Below are 6,230 nucleotides of genomic sequence, written 5' to 3'. Positions count from 1 at the left end.
TGAGACAGGAATACAATCTGTCTCAGTTAAACCACCTCTTGTTTCACTCATTTTGAGACAGTCCCAGTACGATCATTTGTTGTGGGAGCAACTCTATGGACATCAAGTGAGTGCAGTTATTCTGTGTTGTTCCACAGCCTGATGGTTGAGGGGTAGTAACTGTTCCTGACCCTGGTGGGGCGAGTCCTGAGGCTCTTGTACCTTCTACCTGATTACAGCAGTGAGAAAAGAGCCTGCCTGTATGATGAGCCTGATCACAGCCGCCTGTATCACCGTCCCCTCTGGCCTGCCCTGTCCGGGACCAAAGGGATTGTGGAGAGTAAATGTGGTACTCTGTCGAGTATCACTGTGATCCGTCCCCTCTGGCCTGCACTATCCGGGACCAAAGGGATTGTGGAGAGTAAATGTGGTACTCTGTCGAGTATCACTGTGATCCGTCCCCTCTGGCCTGCACTATCCGGGACCAAAGGGATTGTGGACAGTAAATGTGGTACTCTGTCGAGTATCACTGTGATCTGTCCCCTCTGGCCTGCACTATCCGGGACCAAAGGGATTGTGGACAGTAAATGTGGTACTCTGTCGAGTATCACTGTGATCTGTCCCCTCTGGCCTGCCCTATCCGGGATCGAAGGAATTGTGGATAGTAAATGTGGTACACTGTCGAGTATCACTGTCACCCAGAATCACTTCCTGCCCCTTATTATTCTTGTCTGTGATTCCAGTGCGACAGTCTCTGGCCTAATGTCCCCTCTTTCTACAAACTCCGGTTCTGTCCTTAGCCAAGTGTCCTCTTCATCTGCACCGTCCGCACGATCCTGCCACCCGTTCTGGGTTCTTCGTCGGGACCGGAACTCCATCTCCTCAGTACCGGTTCTCTGTACACACTCTCGCTTTTCCACAGTCCCTTTAAAGAGTCAATTGCGCTCCCTATTCATCAGAATTTATGTCACCCGGGGCCAGGTCTGACACAGCAAATTGAGATTAGTTTTCTTAATGGAGTGGGCAGGCTTGGGCCTGAGACAGTTTAGAAAAGTCTGCACTGCCAGCTGGACACACTGATCTGTCCAGGGGTTTGCCGGCATTGGACTCTCACGTATCCTTAAAATGAGCTATAAAGTACGCAAGGGATTCTCCTTTTCTCTGCAGTTATCAGATAAATTCTCAAAATCCGCATGCAGTCGGGCTGTCATTCAAATGGGTTCCCTTACCTCAGTGACCCACCGTGCCAGGGCTTGCATTACATCAGCCCCTCTGGTGGCTCCCGGTCACCTTCGGGCATCTGCCTGGGAAAGGGGATCCCACTCCCTGTCCCTGCCCGAGGGGTTCCATATATAACCCTGAGGAGTGGCACAAGTCTCCTGGCAGGGTCTGGAAACGGGAACCCACTCCCTGTCCCAGTCCGAGAGGTTCCATATATAATCCTGAGGAGTGGCACAAGTCCCCCGTCAGGGTCTGGAAAGGGAAACCCACTCCCGTTTTCAATGAATTCAGGTAAAGCCCCTCGTCCAGACGGTTATACTGCTGAATATTTTTAAATCCGTTTCTTCTATACTCGCTCCTTGGCTTTGTAAAATTTTTAAAGATGCGTTAACTGTAGGTAAATAACCACAATTTTTTTATGATGCCTCCATTAATCCAATTCTTAAAAAAGATAAAGACCCCACTGAATTTGCATCCTATTGGCCAATATCCTTGCTGAATACGGATTCTAAGATTTTTACCAAAATTTTGGCCACTACATGAGAAAATGTATTACCTCAAATTATCTCTGAAGATCAGACCGGATTTATTAAAATCTGTTATACATCTTTTAACATTAGAAAATAAATTAAAATAATTTATACTTCTTCATCTAAAATACTAGAATGTCATTTCTTTAGGTGCTGAAAAAGCGTTTGATAGATTTGAATGGCTATATTTAGTTAATACATTGCAGAATTTTAATTTTAGCTTGAAATTTATATCATGGATTAAATTAATGTATTATAAACCTTTGGCTTCACTTCTTACCAATAATCAAAGATCTCCTTTTTTTCAGTTGTCCCGTGGTACGAGGCAAGGCTGCCCTTTAAGTGCTCTATTATTTGACATTGCTTTGGAACCTTTAGCCATTGCCATTCGTGAATCACCTAATATTTTTGGTATTACCCGTGGGTAAGGGACTTATAAGATATTATTATATGCTAATCATTTGCTACTATACATGTCTGACCCTGAGAGATCTATTCCTGCTGTTTCATCCTTGCTTGCTCAGTTTAGTAGCTTTTCTGGCTACAAACTGAATTTTAATAAGTGTGAATTATTTCCATTAAATATGCAAGTTCCAATTTATAAACACTTACTGTTTTAAGTTGTCACAGATCATTTTACTTATTTGGGTATTAAAATTACCAAGAAACATAAGGGTTTATTTAAAGTTAATTTTTTACCTTTAATTGAACAAATCAAGCAACTCGTTACCAGGTTGTCCCCATTATCTCCGTCATTGGTTGGTTGAATTAATACTATCAAGATAATAGTATTACCCAAATTTTTATATTTATTCCAAGCACTAACAATTTTTATTCCTAAATCTTTTTTTGATATTATTGACTCCAAAATACCCTCGTATGTCTGGCAGAATAAAAATCCTAGATTAAGTAAAATATATTTACAGAAGCCTAAGAAGGAAGGTGGTTTTGATTTGCCAAACCTGAGATTTTACTATTGGACAGTTAATATTCAATATTTAATATTTTGGACACGAGAATTGGTCGTAGTACCTTGCCCACAATGGGTAAATTTGGAGTGTAAATCTGTACAAGACTTCTCATTGTTTTCTATTTTAGGATCTTTGCCTCCTTTTGCTTTATCTAAACCAAATAAACAAATAACTAATCCTGTAGTTAAACATACACTAAGAATATGGTTTCAATTTCGTAAATTCTTCAGCTTGAATAAGTTTATCTTATCAACCCCTATTATATCTAACTTTTTGTCCAGCCCTCTTTTATGGACTAAGCCTTTGTGTTATGGAAAACAAAACGTATAACATGTTTTCGTGATCTATTTTTAGATAACAGTTTTATGTCCTTTGAACTGCTATCCAGCCTAAAACTCATTTTTTTTTAGATACTTGCAAGTTAGCAATTTCTTGAATGTTAGTCTTTTCTGAAATTATGTCCAATGGACATTACAGAAAAAAATCTGGCTCTGAATCCTTGTCAGAAGGGTTTAGTAGCTATTATTTATAATATGATCATGAAAATACAGCCAGGAGTATCAGAAACAATTAAGAAGGAATGGGAAAAAGAACTTCATAGTCTTATACCCACAGGGCAGTGGGAGAACATTTTACAATTAATCAATTCTTCGTCTATTTGTGCTAAACATGCCTAATACAATTTAAGGTTGTTCATAGGGCTCACATGTCCAAGGATAAACTCGCTCGATTTTATTCTTATGTTAATCCAACCAGTGACAGATGTCATTCTGAAGTCGCTTTATTGACCCACATGTTCTGGTCTTGCCCCTGTTTGCAAAATTATTGGAAAGATATTTTTGGTATTATTTCAACAGTTCTGAATATCAAATTTTCAACCACATCCTATTAATGCAATTTTCGGTTTACCAATGGTGGATAATAGTCGTTTATCACCTCCCCCCCCAGCCCGGCAGATGATTGCATTTGTTACATTAATGGCTAGAAGTTCTATCCTATTGAATTGGAAAGAAATTAATCCTCCAACTATATTTCAGTTGTTTTCTCAAACTATTTCTTGTTCAAGTTTAGAAAAAATTGCAAGTGTTGTCTTTGACCCTTCAGTTAAATATGAAGAAACTTGGAGACCATTTATTCAACATTTTCATATAAACTAAACTGACTTTTCCTAAACCTTACTTTTATTGTCCTTAATTATTTGGATGGAGGTGTGGAATTATTGACGCCACTGTGTATAATTGATATTATGCAATGGCCCATGTCGGTTAGGATTTTTTTCATTTTGTTTGGGTGGAATAGGTGCAACGGGCCGAGTGGCCAGACATGCTCCTGTTTGTTATTTTCTGAAGCACGAGTTTACCTTTGCCCCTTGTTCTCCCTTGGTTTTCAGCCGTTCGGATTGCATAGGGGAGCGGTGAGAGCTCCGGAGATCCACCGGCAGCCGCTGCGGGGCAGCTCCCGTCACCCAGCAGGAAGGGACGGGTCTGGGAGACAACTCCAGACAACAGGCCCCGATCCTCGGCGGGGAAAGGCCGGGCGCCCTCCGTGTAGCTGAAACATCTCACGGAATCTCCGCCGGTCGCTTCAGCTCTGCCTTCGAAAGGATTCACGACCCGCCGGTGGTGCAGCCGAAACCCGAGGCGCAGCTCCCGGTCTCCGGCCCACTCGGTCCCGGTCCAAACAGCGTCCCGCCCACTGACACCCCTCAGCCAATGGCAGCATCCCTCTCCTATTGGTGATTGCCGATTGGCTGCCAGTGTGTGAGGACGGGCTGCTACTGGGAGCTGGAGATGTCAGTCACAGTTTGTTCCCAGAATTAAAGGAAAATCCCCGAAACTCAAATTTCAAAGCAAATTTTATTATCAGAGTCCAGATAAGTCACCACTTACAACCCCGAGAAGCATTTTCCTGCGGACGTACTTAGAAAAAGTATAGAATAGTAACCATAACAGAAGCAGGTAGTGAAAGATCAGCCAGAGTGCTGAAGGTAACAAACTGTGCGAATGCAAATACAGGAACAGCGATAAATAACAAGAGCATGAAATAACCTCAGCGGCTGCTGATGGATCTCCGGAGCTCTCACCGCACCCCTGTGCAATCCGACAGGCGGAAGGCCAAGGGAGAACAAGGCGCAAAGATAAACTCGTGATTTAGAAACTAAGAAACAGGAGCAGGCGTGGCCATTCGGCCCTTTGCGCTGTTCTGCCCCTCACTCAGAACATGGCCGATCTTTGACCTCAGCGCCACCTTCCTGCAACGTTCCCAACATCGCCGAGCCCCTAAATATGTCCGTTTAATTTAGGAAACTTGTGGAAAAAACTCCTAACATTTACCGCACTGGGTTGGAGAAATTTCTCCTCATCTCAGTCCTGCTGAGGTGACCTCGGATTTTGAGTCTGTGATCCCAGGTTCAACTACCCAGCCAGGAGAAACATCATTCCTGCCCCTACCCTGTAAATCCCCTGTGAGACTGTGTCTGTCTCAATCAGGAAGTTTCTCCATGTAAACCTTGTGTTAATGAAATTGTTGACAGTTCTTTCAGACCAGCTGCTTTGACCAAGAACACCAGACAGTGGTCAGCACGGAATGTCCTGCAGTTACCGCAGGAGAAGGACTGGATGAACACAGTGGAGTGGTTCCCTGAGCAGACAGTCCAGACCATCTGGCAGAATGCCTCATCACCAGATCTCACCGACAGTCACCAAGACCTCAGCTGTCTGGCGGCGATTCGGGCCCCTCCCAGTCTGATCCTTGCTGCATGCCCGGAGATCACTCCCACAGCGCGCTGCCCCGAGATTACTGCAGTGGAGACGAGAGGGACCCTCCCAGACTGATCCTTGCTGCATTCCCGGAGATCACTCCCACAGCGCGCTGCCCCGAGATTACTGCAGTGGAGACGAGAGGGCCCCTCCCAGTCTGATCCTTGCTGCATGCCCGGAGATCACTCCCACAGCGCGCTGCCCCGAGATTACTGCAGTCGAGACGAGAGGGCCCCTCCCAGTCTGATCCTTGCTGCATGCCCGGAGATCACTCCCACAGCGCGCTGCCCCGAGATTACTGCAGTGGAGACGAGAGGGCCCCTCCCAGTCTGATCCTTGCTGCATGCCCGGAGATCACTCCCACAGCGCGCTGCCCCGAGATTACTACAGTGGAGACGAGAGGACCCCTCCCAGTCTGATCCTTGCTGCATGCCCGGAGATCACTCCCACAGCGCGCTGCCCCGAGATTACTGCAGTGGAGACGAGAGGGCACCTCCCAGTCTGATCCTTGCTGCATGCCCGGAGATCACTCCCACAGCGCGCTGCCCCGAGATTACTGCAGTGGAGACGAGAGGGCCCCTCCCAGTCTGATCCTTGCTGCAAGCCCGGAGATTACTCCCACAGCGCGCTGCCCCGAGATTACTGCAGTGGGGACGAGAGGGCCCCTCCCATTCTGATCCTTGCTGCATGCCCGGAGATCACTCCCACAGCGCGCTGCCCCGAGATTACTGCAGTGGAGACGAGAGGTCCCCTCCCAGTCTGATCCTTGC

The sequence above is a fragment of the Hypanus sabinus genome, assembly GCF_030144855.1.
Source record: "Hypanus sabinus isolate sHypSab1 chromosome X2 unlocalized genomic scaffold, sHypSab1.hap1 SUPER_X2_unloc_14, whole genome shotgun sequence".
Classification (NCBI taxonomy): Eukaryota; Metazoa; Chordata; class Chondrichthyes; order Myliobatiformes; family Dasyatidae; genus Hypanus; species Hypanus sabinus.
Note: the sequence above shows the minus strand (reverse complement) of the source record.